Source organism: Podarcis liolepis (assembly GCF_965112155.1).
Source record: "Podarcis liolepis genome assembly, chromosome: 13".
Lineage (NCBI taxonomy): Eukaryota > Metazoa > Chordata > Lepidosauria > Squamata > Lacertidae > Podarcis > Podarcis liolepis.
This window is the reverse complement of record NC_139573.1, coordinates 723,845-742,749: the sequence shown is the minus strand read 5'-3', so window position 1 is coordinate 742,749 and position 18,905 is coordinate 723,845. Positions and strand designations below refer to the sequence as shown.

At 51.2% G+C, this 18,905-nt stretch overlaps 1 protein-coding gene across 3 annotated transcripts in view; it reads left to right on the top strand.

Moving 5' to 3' along the window:
• The window catches only part of ACHE (acetylcholinesterase (Yt blood group)), a 146,958-nt gene that overhangs the window by 104,359 nt on the left and 23,694 nt on the right, over positions 1–18,905 (top strand). Inside the window, exon 1 of one of the 3 annotated variants that reach the window (XM_083472662.1) lies at positions 13,251–13,381. The exons of 1 other annotated variant lie outside the window; for it this stretch is intronic. The gene's annotated coding sequence lies outside the window, so the exon portion shown is untranslated. Of the gene's footprint in view, positions 1–13,250; positions 13,382–18,905 lie in introns of those variants that run through there. One more of the 3 variants, XM_083472659.1, reaches the window with a different exon arrangement.

Below are 18,905 nucleotides of genomic sequence, written 5' to 3'. Positions count from 1 at the left end.
CTTTATCTCTAGAACCCCTTATCTCCCTTCCCAATTGCTTGCCAATCAGCCAATCAGCTGCTCAGCGGCTTTGTTTCAACACCCCCTTCCCTCTTTCAAAAAAAAAAAAAAAGCACAATCTGTTTTTTGCCCCTGGGCAATTCGGCTCCAGGAACCACACATTCACTCCATAAAACACACAGACATTTCCCCTTACTTTTTAGGAGGAAAAAAGTGCGTCTTATGGAGCGAAAAATACAGTAAGTTCTTAACCCGACGTACTACTGTACTAGTTCACAAATACAAGCTTAAAATACAAAAAATCATGGGGAAATTATGAAAAAAGAGGCTTAATTGTATAAATTCCCAATGCAGCCCTGTCTTGGGAAGTCTGGAGAGCCACTACTGGTCAGTGTAGAGGACGCAGAGGCCAATGGACCAGTGGCCTGACTCAGCAGAAAGCAGCCTGGGATTCTAAACCAAGGGCTTCCTGGCCCAGTGCAGCTAACAGCAAGTTCACTTAGCCCTTCACAAAGCCAAGGAGGCGGCGAACCAATCTGAGCTGATCAAAACCCAGAGCTGGCAGCAAAAACAACATGGAAATGGGAATCCACTCCACAAAATATGAGAAGCGGAATCCGTTTTGAAAGCTGCAAATTCATTCCCCAAACTTGGCAATAGGAGGAGGATAGAAAGCGAAGGGGAAAGAGAGCAGAGGAAATAATGAGATGTGGGAATTGCGAGATGTGCCTGAGAGGGGCAGCCCAGCCAGAGGAGAGCCGCACCACCAGAAGCATCTTGCCATGACAACGTGCGCATGGTACAGGAAGTGATCACAGCAGTCAATGGCTTTCCGGCTGCTCCAGCTGCTAGACACACATCAAGGAGGAACATGGCAGAGTTTTGTAGGTGGAAAAAGACCCTCCTGAAGAGTTCAGCCTTCCATTCTGACTGCAAGCTGCCCAGAACCCAAACAGGGCTGTCAAATAAGCTGAAGAGTGAGACACTCAAAACAGAGAAACAATCAGAATCATAGAGTTGGAAGGAAACCTGAGAATTGTCCAGTCTGCAGGAATACAGTGGTGCCTCGCAAGACGAAATTAATTCGTTCCGCGAGTTTTGTCGTCTTGCGATTTTTTTTCGTCTTGAGAAGCACGGTGTCGGGAAAGTTTTGGAAAAGCTTCAAAAATCAGCAAAAACCTCAAAAAAAGGCTACCACACCGCGTTCTATGAGTTGCTCCTCGAAGTCAAGTCGCAACTGTATTAACGGTGTTAAGAAAAAGGAAACAAACTTGCAAGATGTTTCCATCTTGCGAAGCAAGCCCATAAGGAAATTCATCTTGCGAAGCAGCTCAAAAAACCAAAAACCCTTTCGTCTAGCGAGTTTTTTGTCTTGCGAGGCATTCGTCTTGTGAAGTACCACTGTATACAGCTGTCCCTTACAGGGGAGCGAACGTGCAACCTTGGCGTTATCAGCACCACACTCTAGCCAACTGAGCTTCATGCAGTGCTTGTGGAACTCACTCCCACAGGAGGCAGTGATGGCCTCCAATGTAGACGGCTTTTAAGGAGAATTAAATAGTTTCATGAGGGAGGATACTAATGGTGATGGCCATGTATGAGGATGAGAGGCAGTCTGCCACAGGACGCTCATCATCAGTGGGGGGGAAATCAGCAGGAGAGGGCTGCTGCTTTCCTGTCCTGGCTTGTGGGCTTCTCACTGGGCTATCTAGTCAGCCACTGTGGGGAATGGGATGCTGGACTAGAGAGAACTTTGGTCCGACCCAAGTGCAATCTGGCTCCCCTGACGTTCCTTGTCTGACTGAGTTTCTCTGTGAGGAGGGAATGGGACTCTGCACATGCTCCAGGGAAGTCTCTTTTTTAAAAAAATAATTTAGGTATTTCGTGGATGAGCGACAGCTTCTGGGCTTGGGCTGCCAGGAGCCTTGGCATGTGTTGAGCCCTGGCAAGGGGGCTGGCGACTCTCCTGTGACTCCACCCTTCCCCAGATGCACCCACCACGCAGCTGGTTGCCCAAGCGGCAGAGTTCCCACCCCGCCACACCCTCTGCATCCCGAAGGCTCCTGCATTCCCAAATACTTACCCTCTGTGGAGGAGGCCATGGTCAGCCCCGTCCAGAGGCAGAGAGCAAAGAGGCTCACCCCCATTCTCCAGCCATTGGGTCTCATGGGTTGAGGCACCAGGGGCCGCTGGCAAAGGGGAGGGCAGGTGCCAGAGGGTTTTCCAGGCAGAGGTCAAGGAGCGCACCTTCCTCTGATCAGCACCAAAGCTGGATTGAGGCTCAAAGCTCCAGAGAGAGAGCTTTTAGAGGGAGGAGGAGGAGGAAGGGGTGTCTAGCCACACCACCCTTCAAGATGCTTCTGATAAGGGCAAGGACAAGTCACATTCAGGGAGAGGCATCCAGGCAGAAAGAGAGAATGAGGAAAAGGAAAGAAGGCCTGGGGAGTCTGAGGAGAAATAAAAGGTTTAGGGTGTGGGGAGATTAGAGGCAGAGAACAGCAGCAGTGATGCAGAGGCCACAAAAATCCAGCAATGAATTTTGGGTGACCCACTTTGGCCTCCCTGGCTTCAGGAGGCTGAGGATATCTGGCCTTCCATCTCAGACCAGTCTGGTCCTCGCTGCAGCTCTGATGCTCCTCTGGTCTGCAAGACCTCCTGTGGCCTCCGTGTTCACCTTCCACAATCACCGTGCAAGTGATGCTTCGGTATCTGCTCACAACTGGACTTGTGAGCATGAGCCAGTTCCAATGAGAGACCTTGCTGCTGAGGCCAGATCCAATGTTACTGTGGTTTGTCATCCTCCAAGGCGCCTAGGAAAGTTGCCCTAGGAAAGTTGCCCCATGGAAAGCTTGAGGAGAACAATCTGAGCCCCAGAACCCGCCACTTGGCCCTTGAGGTGTGTGTCTCTGCATGAGAGAGAGGCTGAAAGAGAGACAGACTTCTGAAGGCAGCACTGTTTAGGGAAGTTATTAATGATTGATGTTTTAATGTATTTTTACTCTTATGTTGGAAGCCGCCCAGAATGGCTGGGGAAACCTGTGGGTGAGTGGGTGAAACGTGGTTCCAACCGTGGGCTCACGCCTCTCTCCCTCTGTCTTCTTTAAATATATGAGGAGCAGGAAACAGCCTAGGGAGGTGGTTGGACCCGTCAGTGACAAGGTGTGCTCCAGGAGGTTGAGGAGATGTGGCAGATAAGCTGAATGAATTATTGGCCGTGGAAGATCTAGAGCAGAGCTCAGTACCTGAACTAACTTTTGCAGGAGGAACTGGGCCAGATAGTGGTGTTGAGAGCTGAGTTTCTAGGCCCGATAGGCAAAATAAAAACTGACAAATCACCGGATTGGGATGCCTGATCCAGACGGCCTTCTGTGCCAACTTTTAAGCGTCTGCTGAAAACTTTTATATTCCGCAAGGCCCAAGCAGGCAATCAAGGATACATCCCCCACAACGCCCTATAAATGTTTGTTTTTAATTTATGTTTTTCAAACATTTTTAACATTTTATGATTTTTTAGTTTGGTTTTATGTTTTTATATTGTTGTAAACCACTGTGGTATATTTTTTTATGATACAGTGGTATAGAAATGTTTTTATAAACAAACAAACAAAAATTATGTCACTTGTTCCTCAGCTCTGCCTCCACACCTGGGGACGGGAAAGTATCCTGCGTAACACCAATTTTTGAAAAGGTGTTTCCAAGGGCAATCCTGGTGGGAAGTATTGTTAAAGATAATATAACCAGGCAGGTAGAAGAACAAGACTTAGGGCTCACCCACCCTTCATTTCCTGCCCTGCTTTCTAGCACAGCCCCAGGATTTCCAGGTCCATGTGTATGTGTGTGATTTTATTATTACTTTTACTCTCACGCTTTACCTGGGAACACCTGCATTTTACTGCTGGATCAGAGCAAACAGCAATCTTTGGGAATCCCAATTGCCATTTCCTCCAATTCAGTGGTAAAATCTCGAGAGGAAAGAACCCTCTCAGAGACAGACCTGGAAATCCCAGACCTGTGCCTAGAAATGCGGCACAAAATAAGGGTTTGTCCACACTTCCCTTTACTCCGGGCTTTCTAGGTGCTGTCCGTGCTTTAAAGCTCTGTGTCCCAGCTGAAGCAGGGCAAACTGCAATCTGCAGGAAACCTGAATTGTCCTTTATTGCACTTTGCTTTAAGTGCGGAGAAAGCTCAGGAGCAGGTAAAAGGGCACTTGGAAGCATTGACCTGTGCTCAGAAAGGGGACAAAAGATAAGTGTGGATAAGCCCATTCCGAAGTAAAGCCAGCGTGGCTTCTGCAAGGACAAGTCCTGTCTCATGAACCTATTAGGGTTCCATGAGTGTGTCAACAAGCATCTTGACAGAGCTGATCCAGTTGACATAGTACACCTGGGCTTCCCAAAAAGCTTTTGATAAGGTACCGCACCAAAGACTGTTGAGTAAACTTAGCTGACATGGAGTAAGATAATAACAGTAATAATAATAATTTATTACTTATACCCTGCCCATCTGGCTGGGTTTCCCCAGCCACTTTGGGCGGCTTCCAACAGGTGATTAAAAATACATTAAAACATGAGTCATAAAAAAACTTCCCGAAACAGAGATGTCTTCAGATGTCTTCTAAAAGTCAGATAGTTATTCATTTCGTTGTCATCTGGTGGGAGGGCGTTCCACAGGGCGGGCACCACCACCAAGAAGGCCCTCTGCCTGTTCCCTGTAACTTGGCTTCTCGCAGTGAGGGAACCGCCAGAAGGCCCTCGGAGCTGGACCTCAGTGTCCAGGCTGAGCAATGGGGGTGGAGACGCTCTTTCAGGTATACAGGGCCAAGGATGTTTAGGGGACCTCTTATGGGTCAGGAATTGGTTAAGTAGCAGGAAGTGGAGAGCAGAAATAAGCGGACAGCTCTGTAGAAAGTCGAGTCCCCCAAGGATCCGTATTGGGAGCTGTGAGGTGGCCACGTTTGCTGATGATAATAAATAGTTCAGTACCGCTAAAACAAAAAGAGATTGCCAAGAGCCTCCAAAGGACCTTTCCAAACTGGATGAGTGGGCAGCAAAATGGCAAATGCAATTCAATTCAAACCAAAGCATTGCAGGGGTTGGACTAGATGTCCTCAGGGTCCCTTCCAACTCTATGAATCTATGATTCTAAGTATAAAGTGATGTCTGGTGATGCAAGAAATCTTCCTTTCACATATACGCGCACAGGGTCTGAACTGGAGGTGATAGTCATAACAGATTGCTTGATGAAGACGTCAACCCAGCGTGAAAAGGGCAATTTCCACTTGGGATCACTGGGAAAGGAACTGAAAATAAAACTGCTCATATAATAAAGCCATTCTACACATCTATGATGTGATTGTATTTAGAATACTGTGTACAAATCTGGTTGCTTCACCTTAAAATCTAGCCATAATAATAATAATAATAATAATAATAATAATAATAATAATAATAATAATTTATATCCCGAAGCTGGGCTCAGAGCAACTAACAATAGTAAAAGTAACACAGTTTACATAAAATCACAATCAATTAATTGAAATACATTCTAAAATCAATTCATTCTAAAATCAGTTCAGAGTCACATTAATGGCAACCGTTGGGTTAGAGTTCTGAGAGGATTACAGAAGGAGAGAGGGGGTCAGACTGTGCCTTGGCCAAAGACCAGGTGGAACAGCTCCATCTTGCAGGCCCTGCGGAAAGATGTCAAGTCCTGCAGGGCCCTAGTCTCTTGTGACAGAGCGTTCCACCAGATCGGGGCCACGGCCGAAAAGGCCCTGGCTCTGGTTGAGGCCAGCCTAACCTCCCTGTGGCCCAGGACCTCGAAGATGTTTTTGTTTGAAGACCGTAAGGTCCTCTGTGGGACATACCAGGAGAGGCGGTCTGCAGGTACATGGGCTTTAAAGGTTAAAACCAGCACCTTGAACCTGACTCTGTACTCCACTGGGAGCCAGTGCAGCTGGTAGAGCACCGGGTGAATGTGATGGCCCTGCTCTGCCTTCCACGGTTGCTGGAAACCACAGGAGGGGAGAGGGCTCCTGCTCAAATCCTGCTTGAAGGGTTCCCACTGAGGCATCTGGAGGCCCACTGTGTGAACAGGATGCTGGACCAGATATGCTGCTGGCCTGATCCAGCAGGCTCTTACACTCCCACAATCCTATCTGATTATGTTTCTGGAGCCCCAGGAAAAGAAAGCAATCTCTGTTTGAGTCCAGGTGTTATTGCAAATATCTCTCTAGTGCCCTGTTTGCACTGGAACGAAAGCAAAACTCATCTGTGGGGTTTGGAGCTCTGGGGCATGACCCCCAGGTGTTGGTTCCCCTTGTACCAGGAGCAAGTGTGTCTTTGTCTCCGCTGTATCGCTTCCTGATAAATTCAGGTTGTCGTCAGGCAGTGCCCATTTGGCTGCCTGCCTACTCTGAGGTGGGGTGTGTTACCTGCCCAGGTGAAAGGGCTCTGAGCACCAACCTCCCCAAGGAGCTGTTTATCTAAGAGGAGCAGCCGCAAAACAAGGGCTATAAATAGCACTCCTTGTTGAGGTCAACACAACCCAAGGGGTGCCAAGTGCAAGGACCCAGCGCATGGCAGAAGGTTACCTGCAGGGCAAATCTGCCACGGGGCAAATTCAGCCAAAACTTGATTCAGCCATGGGGCAAATTCAACCCAAACCAGACGTGTTGGTGGTGGGGTTAATAACAGAGGAGAGAAAGCGCAGGTCTTCTGCCCAGATCCTTCACAGGAAGTCTGAGATCCCCTTTTGGGGTGGCAGGAGGCCTGCTGGGTATATGAGCACAGCACTGTTCTGCAGTTCCTTCCCCAGTCCCTAGATAAGACTCTAAGCAGGTTTTCTTCAGCTCCAAATTGTTTATTTAAGATTCCATTGATGGGCCATGATCGGTTGCACAGGGCGCGGCAAGGGGGACTCCTTGCAAGGCCCAATCGTGGCCACAGCGGTCTCAGCAGGCATGAAACTGCTTGCTTTCCACCAATCCAATATGTGGGCCTTTTTGCCCAGCAGGAATGCCATTTTATCTGAGATATCACCACCTGCACTCACCTCTGTGCATGAGCGGAAATGCAGACGCCTCGTCCTCCCATGCTCACACTCTTCCTCTGAGGCCACTCTCCCCCCAGAGGAAGACCCAGCTGGCCACGCGGCATAACCTTCAACCGTCCCGATTTGAGTGGGACAGAATTGCAGAAGCCACCCCAGCTTTTGATTGGATCCTAGAATGTCCCATTTTTTGGTTTGGTGCTCTGGCGCAAGAAAGCTGACTCACGCCAGAGCGCCGACCAAAGGATGCTCGTTTATGGATGCCGTGCTTTCATGCAAATCAGCTGGTTACCAAGAGAGATCAGGACCAAAAAAACAAGCAACCCAATTTTGACCAGTGGGGTTTTGGAGGGTATGTATTGGCCTGGAGAAGGGGAGGGGGTCACAAAGATGGGGATGGGGCAGCCTGAGTCCTCCAGGAAGAGTGGAGGGGACACACAGCAGGCCGGTCCACCCCCTCCCCAGGGCAGGACATTTGGGGTGAACAGCAGCCAGAGTCGGGAAGGGACCTGCCCTTAAATTGATCCAGGTTGTGAGTTAGGGCGCAAAGGAGACTCTTTCTCCATTGTTAAAGTAAGGGAGGGGTGGCATTCAGGTGTTTGGAAAGGGGACAGGACTCCTGGGTCCCTGGGAGCCGCAATGGGGTGATTGAGCTAGGAGGGGGGGCAATCAGGGAAGAGGTGGAGGGCAGGGCAGGCTTGGCAGTGGGCCTCAGGCCTCACAGGGCAGGGTGCCAGCCAGGACTCCTGGGTTCTCAAGGAATTTGATGGCAGGGAGTGGCACTGAGTGAGTGAGGTCAGCACTTTGGCTTCCTAACGGTGCCGCTGAGTCATCCTGTGACCTCCAGGTCTGGCCCTTTCCCTTTGAGCCAGTAGCAACTGGCACGCCCAGGGGGAGAGTGTGGGCATATGCGTTTGCCTCCTCTGCCTCCTGCTGCTGACATGGCATGACTGGCAGAAAGAACTGGATGGCCCTCACCTGGGCTCTTGTGGGGCTGGGAAGCTGGCAAGGGGCAGTGGGGGGCAGGGAGCAGCTTTGGCCCCCCTGGTGCCTAAATTTGTAATTAGATTGGGAAACCAAAGACAAGCTTGTCAAAGCCTCTATGACACACTGGGCAATAGATAGAGGACATACCGTACTTTTCCGTGTATAAGACTAGGTTTCCCCCCTAAAAAATAAAGTCAAAAATTAGGGGGCGTCTTATACACAGATAGATGTGAGTCCCCCAAAATAGAGAACATCTTATACATGGGGGCGTCTTATAGACAGAAAAATGCAACGATCTAGATTTTAACCTCTGGCGAAAACTCTGGAGGAGTGATCTAAAGTTTACAGCATGTTATTTCCTGAAGGAGAACTACTTGAAAATTATTTATAGGTGGGATTTAACTGCGATTAGACATGCTAAGAGGTATAAGACTGAATCATTTAAGTGCTGGAGATGCAAAGAGGTTGAGGGCATGTTCTTTCATAGGTGGTGGACCTGTAAAAAGGTAAAAGAGTACTGGGAAATAATTTATAATGAATTGGAAAAAATGTTTTAAAGTACTTTTCTTTAAAAACCAGATGGGGATAATTCAGATGGAAAGGTGTGAAAAAAGATTATTTATGTATGCCACTGTGGCAGCCCGTGTTCCGTTCGCCCAAAAATGGAAAACAAGCGAGGTCCCAATCAAAGAAGAATGGCAAAATAAGCTGATTGAATATGCGCAGCTTGCGGACCTAACATATAGAATAAGAGAAGAAGAAGAACATTCGTTTAAAGAAGATTGGGAAATGTTTATTGAATATATGGGGGGGGGGATTGTGTACGGCAGCATTAAGATAAATTCAACACTGGAAATAAGTTTTGATGGAAGTAATAATGGGGTGGTTTACACAACAGAACAGTGGCATAGCGTTGTGGTGGCGATGGGTGGTTGCCTGGGGCGCAAAATTGTTAGGGGCACAAAATTTCAGCAGTGGGTGCTGCATCAATGCAGCTGTGTGTTGAAAACGGCTTCTCCATGCGAACCAGGGAGTGACCTCTCCAAACAACCGTTGAATGTGTGCCCCTGCATGCTCCAGGTGTCAAGTCCTGGGGTTTTGTGTTGCTCCTTAAATTGGTGGAGAAATGGGCACTGCTGCAGGTGCCACAGAATGCTTGTTTTCTGCATTTGTAAGAATGCCTTTGGAACTCCCTGCCTCATGGCACCAGGCAGACACCTTCCCTGCACTCTTTTTGGCACCTGCTAAAAACATTACTGTTTAGACAAGCCTGTCCAGAGGTTTAGAAATCTGGTGTGAATCTTAATCTGTGTTTAGTCTCTTGCCTTTTCAACTTCTGGAACCGTCGATTTGATTGCTTTATCTTTTGTGTAAACCACTTTGAGGCTTTTTAAACTATCCCTAGCGGTGTGCAAATTTTAAATTAAGCCCGCTGGGGGGCTGTTGCAAACCTAACAGCAGACAATTTTAGTGCACTCTCATGCAAAACTTCAACCCTCCAGGTTTGCCATCTCCCTCCTTGCGGCAGCCACTCCTCATTCCCAGCTAATCCTGGCTTGGCCTGGGTCTCTTTGTCTCTGCCCCGCTTCACTTCTTCTCGGCTCTCAGCGAGGCCCTCTCCTCCCACGTCACAAATATTTGCCACCGAAATTCAGATTTAAAAGCTTCCCGTTTCCTCTTTCTGGAGAAACCTATCGCACAATGCTGCGCTGTGTTGATCAGAATTGGCTTGCGCTAGCCAGAGAGGGGCTACCTTTGAGCTGAGGCTTAACTTGCGGGCCGTGCCTCAGCGCCAAAATATGTGAGGTAAACACTGAGAGTTGCATCTGAGAGATGTGCTGCTCCCTCACGGCTTTGCACACAGCCAAGGCAAATAGGAAGTGCTTTACTTCCTTCTCAAGGCAAGAAAGGAAGGAGGTGAGAATAATCCCCCTGTGGCCACCTGGGGAAACTGAGGCACACAACCCTTGCTTCACTTCCAGGTGGGTGCTGGGGCTCAGCAGCCTCCCTGCCCCCCAATCTCAGTGGGAGAGACTCTTCCTGGTGACTTGTGTTGGTGCACTCTGCGCATGGTCTCAGGAACAGTGTGTGAACACTATGCTTTTCTTAAAGCACATTTCTCTCCCCCCATCAGAGAGTTCTGGGTGCTGTAGGCAGCTGTGGGAATTGTCATGGGGGAAAGCACAGGGCCCGGAATTATTTGAGGAGAGAAAGAATGCGCCTTAAATGCACTGTGAGTACACAGCCTTGGGGTCCAATCACCAAGAGGGTTGGGCTAGATGACCTCTGGCTCCCGTCCGACTCTGCAATTCTATGATTCTGTAAGCAAGGAAGCAACAAAGGCTTCTCTTCTAAAACAAGCCTGAACAAGTGTTTTCGCAGCCTAGAAATTCCTCGTTGCCACTTCCGACCTCTGCGCATGGGCTGAATCCTTCTGGCTGCCTTAAGACTTCCAGAGATACTCTGCATTAAATCCCCACATTCAGCTGCTCCTGAGCTTCACCCAGTGTTGCCCAGTCGGGAAAAGGGCCCCCTCCCTGACTCCAAAATGGGGGGGGGGCGCAAACAGCCTTTGCCTTATTTCCCCTGAGCTCTCAAAGCAAGACAAAGCCACATTCCCCTCCCTGCCCCAAAGGCCTTTGCAAAGATGCTCAGACAAACCTGCAAGAGGGACTTGGGGGGGGGCGCCAAAGACACCCACAAACAATTGGCGGCTCTGTGATTACTTTGTACTTTTTTATTTCCCTGACTCTTGCGTGAGCTGGGAGTGGGAGTGTCCCAGCTGAAGACCAGGAGATGTCCCTCCGCCCTGGGCCAAGGTGATGCGCAAAGTGTGCAGCCCACTCAAGACCCCCTCCTCATTTTTGCAGCGGGTACTGATCCGGCCTCCTCCTCTCCCTCTTCTTGGTGGGATCCAGACAGGCCACTTTCACATCTCAAAGGGGGCATTGACCGCCTGCGCTAGGGAGCCCCCGGTGGACCAGCGCCCCCAGATCTGGCCAGAGAGTTCACCCTGAAATGGAGCTGCAGAACTCTGCTTCTTACACGCCTCAGCTGTGAATGCGGCCGGAGTCACAGCGCCACACGGAGGCAAAGTCTTCAGGCGCATTGCAGGGGGTTGGACTGGATGACCCTTTGAGTCCCTTCCAACTCTACAATTCTGCAATTCTATGATAATGGGAAGAGAAGCTGCTGAATTGCAACTCATTACCAAACTTAAAACCATGGAGAAACCTGGTCTGAACAGAGACATTGGATTCTTATCTCATTATACATGACTAAGCCATTTCTCACCTTCTCACCCCTTGCCTTTTCCTGCAAGACCTATTGCAGTCGTTAAGAGTCGTCAACAGGCTCATCTCAGCTATCTGCCTATCTCCCATTCCCACCACCCTTCTCAGTAACACCCCTCCCCACCTTCTCACTATATAGAAGGATCTGGCAACTTCTGTTTCAGTGTATCTGAAGAAGTGTGCATGCACACGAAAGCTCATACCAAGAACTAACTTAGTTGGTCTTTAAGGTGCTACTGGAAGGAATTTTTTAATTTTGACTATGGCAGACCAACACGGCTACCTATCTGTAACGGGAAGAGGAGGAGGCAGCCTTGGATGTGTATGTGTGGTACTTTTAAAGCACATGCAAAGCGCGCGCACACCAAAGAATTCTGGGCACGGTAGTTTGCCAACAGTTCGCAGCTGGTTGGACTAGATGACCCCATTGGGTCTCCCTTCAATTCAATGATTTGAAGAGTTGCTGGGGATTGTAACCCTGTGAGGGGAAACCCCAGTGCCCATAATTCCTTGGGGCGGGAGTATGTGCTTCAGAGGCATCGTGTGAACTCGGCCTTAGCGTCACCTCCTTCTCTGCTCGTGTGGACGCTGCCGGCGCCCCGGGGGGAACCGACGCGCTGCTGCCCCCTGCTGGCCGTCAGGGGTACTGTTTGCAGATTCAGTCCCCTGGGACGTGTGAACTGGCTGGATGGGGGCGGGGGGGGGAGAGAGACGTGGTGGTTGTTTGCGCGCGTGCACGTGCCGGCCGCGCGAGCCCGCTCTGCAAGCCCCGCGCCTCCCCATAACCGGATCTTTCTCCCTCCCCTCCCTCCTGCCGGATTCCAGGCATCGCCGGCCAAAAATACCCCCGGGGGGTCCATCTCTGCCGCCTCCCGGCCCTTGGCGGGCCCCCCCTCGGCCCCCGCGGCCAGCAGCGCTCCTCTCCGGGCGTCGCCGCGCAGGGGATCCCGGCCAGGCCCGGGCCAGGCCCGGCTTGCGAGGGGGAGGGGAGTGACGTCAGCGCAGCGCTGTCCACCCGGCGGAGGTGCTGGAGAGAGAGAGCCGGAACTCCTGAGTAGATCGGGGGGGGGGGGCGGGCGGGAGATCTCTGGATGCGGGGCTCCAGGCCGGTGGCCGAAAGGCGCTTTGCACGCGCTCAGGGGCACGCTCTTCCTCCTCCCCTGGAGCTGGCGCGAGGGAGGGGGCCGAGGGGGTGTAGGAGGTCGTTAGAAGGAGAATTGGGGTGCGGGGCTGGGCGGAATTCGGAGTGCCCCGACTGTCGGGGATAAAAATCGGGCCCCATCCCTGCGAGGAACCGTCCGCCCCCTCCCCTCCGGACCGGACCCTCGGGGCTTGTGGCGCACTCGGAATTCGCTTCCCCAAGAGGCCGACGAGTCCCGGGTTCTCGGGGTTCGCCGTCGGGGTCCTGGGGGTTCGCACGTGCCGTCTTTGTAAAACAAAACAAAACCACCGCGAGGCGTCCTTTGCAACCCGCCCCCTCCAAGGAACCCGAGGCTAAACGGGTGGTCCCAATTCTGAGACCTACAGAAGAGGAGGATTTGGGGGGGGGGCCTGGGGGCCTCGGGCGAAGCTCCAGAAGGCTGGCGCTGCGCACCTTTCGGGCGCTGGCCGGCCGGGGGTCTCCCGTCGGAAGCGCCGCACTCCGATCCCCGACGGGGGGGACCCGCAACTTGCCCGCCACGTGCCAGGCGGGGAGGGGCCCGAAGCCCCGCCCAGGCCCGCCTGCTTGGCTGGAGGGGGCGTCTCCAAGGGGCCCCCGGGCTTCTGCCCCTTCCCCAGCGCGGGAGCGCCCGGCTTAGCCGCTGCCCCCTCCTGCTCCACGGGGAGCCCTGGGCTGGCGGCGGGGGGGGGGGGTGAGGCTCGCGAGATCTGCCGCCTCTGGCCGCCGCCCGGCGGGGTGGGGAGGCTGGGCCAGCCGGGCGGGGCTGGGGGGCGCCTCTGCTGCTGCTGCTGCTGCTCCTCTCGCCCCCGCCAGCCCGGAGTCGGCAGAGGCAGCGGAGCCAGAAACAGCGGCGCCCTCGTCCTCCTCCTCCTCCTCCTCTTCGGCCCAGGTAAGGGGCAGCTGCTCCCCCCGCCGGAGGGAGGGGGTCAGTGGGGCGAAGGACACCCCCAAAGGGCTCCCTCCTCGGCCTGGGCGCCTCTGACGCAGACGCCCCAGCATCCCTTCTCCACCCCCACAAATCGTGTTTCCCCAAATCTGGTCATCTCTCTCTTCCGCAAAAAAGGCTGGGGCTGGAAAATGGATGGAGGGGGGGGCAGGCCTGGGAAATTACCGCACCCCCTCCCCCCCAGGTGGAGGTCGGGGCGCCCGTGACAGGCTGGAGCGTGCCGGGGGGGGGACGAGGTTCTGACTCTCCCTCCCGGGCCGCTGTTTTCCAAAGTCCCCCCCCCCACGCCGTCCTCGAACGCGCAGCCCCCTCCGGCTCCAGCCCCATCTTTCCCGAGTCATCTCCTGCCCCGACCCCGCCGCCACTTCCCTGTTCCTCGTCTGCCCATCCAGCGCCGCCCCCCAGTTCTCTACCCCCCTTTCTCCATCGCCCCTTGCCGGCTCCCCTTCCTCACCACCTGGCCTGTGTTGGGGGGGGGCTATCGAGGACGTCCTGCCTGGGGGTTTTCCCAACCGAGGAGGCGGGGGGCTGAGCAAGGCCAGAATGTTTCGTTCGTGGGGGGGGGGGCTCATGCTTGGAGGAAACACCTCTGAGCGTGTGAAGAGTGCGCAGCCCTACAAAGATGTAGAGCGCGGAGCTGGATATGCAGGGGAGGGGCATCTTCTGATGGAAAATCATTAGCTGGGGGGGGGGCGGAATCCTGGCTTCTCCCAGGTGGGGTGAGGCTGTCGGGAGATCCGGCGGAGGTGGGGGCCTGGGAACCTCCGTTGGTGCAAAGAGAGGGAGTCCTCTGCCTCTGCGCCTGCGCATCCACGCGGGGGGGGGGCGCTGTGAGGAGCAGCGGGTGGGTCGCAATCCAGCCAGGCGCTCATCCGGAGCCAGATGCGGCCCTTAATGCGCTCAGCTGCACTTGGCTGCTACAAGAGGTGAGGGGGTCCGGCCGGGCGCATCCCCCCCCCCCAGGTCACATCAAGGCTGTCTCTATGGCCACCTCCCCCTTGTTTGCAAACAGAGCAGCTGCAGGAATCAAAGGGAGGGAGGAGGGGGAGGGGAGAGCTATTAAAAGCCTGGCGAGGCTGGGGGGGGGGGCGCTGGGTGTCCCAGAAGCATCCAGGCTAAATCTGCCCCTCTCCTAAATGCTTGGAAGGAGCCACAGGGGTGGGGAGGGGGAGGCATGTGCTCCCCCACCCAGGAGCATCTAAACACTCCCCAGACTTGCCACCCCCAGCCAGACATGCAGACTCAGCCTCCCACCCCCCAGCGGTGGCCTGATCCCACCCCCTCCAACATTCCCCCCCCCATGAAAATACGGACATCCTATTCCACATCCGGAAGCTTCTCCTGCGTTTGATCTCATTGCACACATAGATGTCATGCGCACACAGACGTCGGTCACCTTGAGCCAAGTGCAACCTCTCCACCTCACCTACCTCGCAGGATCGTTGTAGGGGGAAAATGTGTGAGGGGAAGGGATTGTGTGCAACACTTTCCACAGATAGATGGAAAGAAATAAAATGTTGGCGGAAAGCTGCCTTGAGTTCCTGTCAGGGAAAAAGGTGAAATAATATTGGTAGTACAGTGGTACCTCAGGTTAAGTACTTAATTCATTCCGGAGGTCCTTACTTAACCTGAAACTGTTCTTAACCTGAAACACCTGAAACTGTTCTTAACCTGCAGCACCACTTTAGCTAATGGGGCCTCCTGCTGCTGCTGCGCTGCAGGAGCAAAATTTCTGTTCTTATCCTGAAGCAAAGTTCTTAACCTGAAACACTATTTCTGGGTTAGCGGAGTCTGTAACCTGAAGCTTATGTAACCTGAAGCGTATGTAACCCGAGGTACCACTGAAGTAGTAAAATAGACTTGAAAAAGAAGTTGCTGAATTGCAACATATTACTAAACAGAAAACCATGGAGAGACCTGGTCTGAATAGAGATATTGAATTTTTGTCTCTTTCCATATGCTAAAGCTATTTTTGGTCATATGCATACCATCCCTTGAAGATAAACGTATCCATTGTTAAGGAAATCAGCCCTGAGTGCTCCCTGGAAGGACAGATCCTGAAGCTGAGGCTCCAATACTTTGGCCACCTCATGAGAAGGGAAGACTCCCTGGAAAAGACTCAGAAGATTGAGGGCACAAGGAGAAGGGGACAGCAGAGGAGGAGATGGTGGGACAGTGTTCTCGAAGCTACCAGCATGAATTTGATCAAACTGTGGGAGGCAGTGGAAGACAGAAGTGCCTGGCGTGGTCTGGTCCAGGGGGTCATGAAGAGGCGGACAGGACTAAACAACAAAAACATACCATCCCTTGCTTTTTCCTGTAGGACTAATTGCAGTCGTTAACAGTCCTCAACAGGTTTACCATACCCATTGAATCAATCACCCATCTCCGACTACCCTTCTGAGGAAAACCCCACCCCACCCTCTCACTTGGTGACTTCTGTTTCAGTGTTTCTGAAGAAGTGTGCATGCACATGAAAGCTCATACCAGAACAAACTTAGTTGGTCTCTAAGATGCTACTGGACATTTTTTTAGTAATAGTAATAAACGTTGTTTAGTCATGTCCGCCTCTTCGTGACCCCCTGGACCAGAGCACGCCAGGCACTCCTGTCTTCCACTGCCTCCCTCATGCTGGTAGCTTCGAGAACACTGTCCCACCATCTCGCCCTCCGTCGTCCCCTTCTCCTTGGGCCCTCCATCTTTCCCAACATCAGGGTCTTTTCCAGGGAGTCTTCTCTTCTCATGAGGTGGCCAAAGTCTTGGAGCCTCAGCTTCAGGATCTGTCCTTCCAGTGAGCACTCAGGGCTGATTTCCTTCAGAATGGAGACGTTTGATCTTCTTGCAGTCCATGGGACTCCTCCAGAGTCTCCTCCAGCACCAGAATTCAAAAGCATCCATTCTTTGGCGATCAGCCTTCTTTATGGTCCAGCTCTCACTTCCATACATCACTACTGGGAAAACCATAGCTTGAACTTTATGGACCTTTGTCAGCAAGATGATGTCTCTGCTTTTTACGATGCTGTCTAGGTTTGTCATCACTTTTCTCCCAGTAATAAACATACCAGACAGTAAATCCTAATGAACTCAGTGGGACTTACTTCTAAGTAAAAATGCTGAGGATTGCAGCATCAGGCTCAATTTACAATAATGGAATAAACAATGCCTGTGTTTCCTAAGAAGTGGCTGGTTGCTTTTTTCTTTTTTTCTAGTAAGATTTGATTAGTTTTCCAAAAATAACACAAATAAAAACGATACAAAACACAAAGAAAAAAGATCATATGCAAGTTTTAAAAACCATATTCTTTTTAGCAGACTTCCCTCCCCTCCACTTCTTGGTTCCATTGCATTAAGCTTATCTATACACATCCGTGGAACCTTATATTCTTAAGAATCCAATTTTAAAACCACCTTCATTTTATTACAAGTTATTTTTAAAAGTTATGCTAATGTCAGTGTCTAAACACAGGCTGAATAGATATTCTTTGAACATTTGCCCCTTTTTAAAACTCAAAGTCCTTCTTTCTTTGGCTTCAGATTAACTAAATTGCCCTGCATGGTTCAATAGTTTATTCAGTAGTACATCTTCATCTTCTTTGGCGTGGGTTCTTCCTTAGGTAGGAACTGGGATTCTCAAATGCAGGAACAAAGTCTTAAGCTCAATGAGTCCATTGAGTCCTGTACATCTCAATATCATCACTTTGATTTTTTAAAAACATTAATCATTTCCCACATACTCTTCAAATCTTTATACGTCTTTTCCAAGGCCTTTTAAAAAAATTATTCTTTGCCACCAGAAATAGTAACCTCTTGTGCATTTTGTCCTCCCTTCCTGCTTCTTGTCTATCACGGTCAAAGCCGCCCAAATCTTTTCACATATAATACCATTTTTGTCTTGTACTCTTACTTTTCCTTGTATTTTCCTCGAACCTCGTCTCGCCATTTCCACCTTGGTGGTTTGTGTATTCGCCTCTTTTAATTGTCTCACAGCCTCTGCAAGTAAGTTATTGTTTTTACAAATTTGAGCAGCTGCCTTATGAACGTCTTCTTTTACCTGATCAAACAATTCTCTTTTCATGTCGGAAAGAAAACCATACAATTCATCTCTTCTAAAAGAACATAAGAAGGGGCTGTCTGCCAAAGCATCACAATTAAAGAATTTAAGGCAGGTTGGCAACATTTTCCTTCAAAATTATAGGAAAGGCTTCATATGCCAGCTTCACTATTTTTTTAATCTGGTGCAGGAATTTTATTTTCAGTTCAAACAGGACTCTGTTTTTGCATCTACACACCACTTCCAATTGTCCTCTGAGATGAGGAGGGGAGGGGAAAAGGGACATTCCAGGACCAAATCCGTAACCGGGATGACTTCTGTCATTCTGGGACTCTTCCTGGAAAGTCAGGAAACTTGGAGGGTATGTGATCCTGTGCCTTGCGCAGGAAGTAAACACCTCCCATCCTTGAGCTTGACCCCTCTTGCAGCAGCACAACTTCCGCAGGGACAGGCAGAGTCTCTTTCCTGTTTGCCCCCACCCCCGGAGAGAGAGGATTTCCCCGCTGTGTTTACAGAAAGCCCTTCCTCTTCCACTCTTAGCCAGGGCGGAGATGGAGACGCTCCAGGGATGCGGTCCAGAATCTCAATGTCTGGAATATGTATAGCAATGCCAGGCTGCCTCTGGGCATGTGCAGAGCACTTTGCCCTCAAGGAACAGGAGCCAGCCCCCACTCCATGCTCTTCTGGACTGTAGGCAGGTTAAGTTTCCAAAGCTAAACTCTGTAGGAGTTCACTGACTGGAGCGAGCTAATATAAGAGGATCCACCTAGTTAGGGTATTCTCTGGAAGACAAGTGGGTGGGTGGCTTTCTGTCAATCTCAAAGTAACTGAAACACTGCCTTGGTTGTAAGAAAGACCGTAAGCAGAGCTGGATCAGGCCAAAGGAGGTAGGAATCTAGACAAACAGTGGGAATCTAGACAAACTGCCTCTGGACCTGGAGCTTCCACAGGAACATAAGAAGTGCCTGCTGGATCAGGCCAAAAGGGACCCATCGAGTCCAGCGTTCGGTCCTCGCAGTGGCTGAAGGAGATGTCCCAAGACAACACAGGAGCTGGGGCCCCATAGCGAGTGACATTTGGGGCATGGTGCCCCCAATACGGGAGGCAGTACATAGCCATGATGGCTAATAGCCCTTCCCTCCATGAATTTCCCCCATCCGCTCTTAAATTGGCAGACAACACTCTATTAGGAAGAACTTTCCGACAGCAAGAGCAATTTGATGGCGGAACAGACGCCTTGGGAAGGTGCTGGACTTTCTCCTTCATCAGAAGTTCTTAAGCAAAGGTCAGATGGCCGTTGATCGGAAATTGTTTAGCTGGGATTCCTGCATTGCAGGGGGTTGGGCTAGATGACTCCCGGGGTCCCTTCCAACCCTGCAGTCCTCTGATCTTCTGGAATTCCATCATTTTCACGAC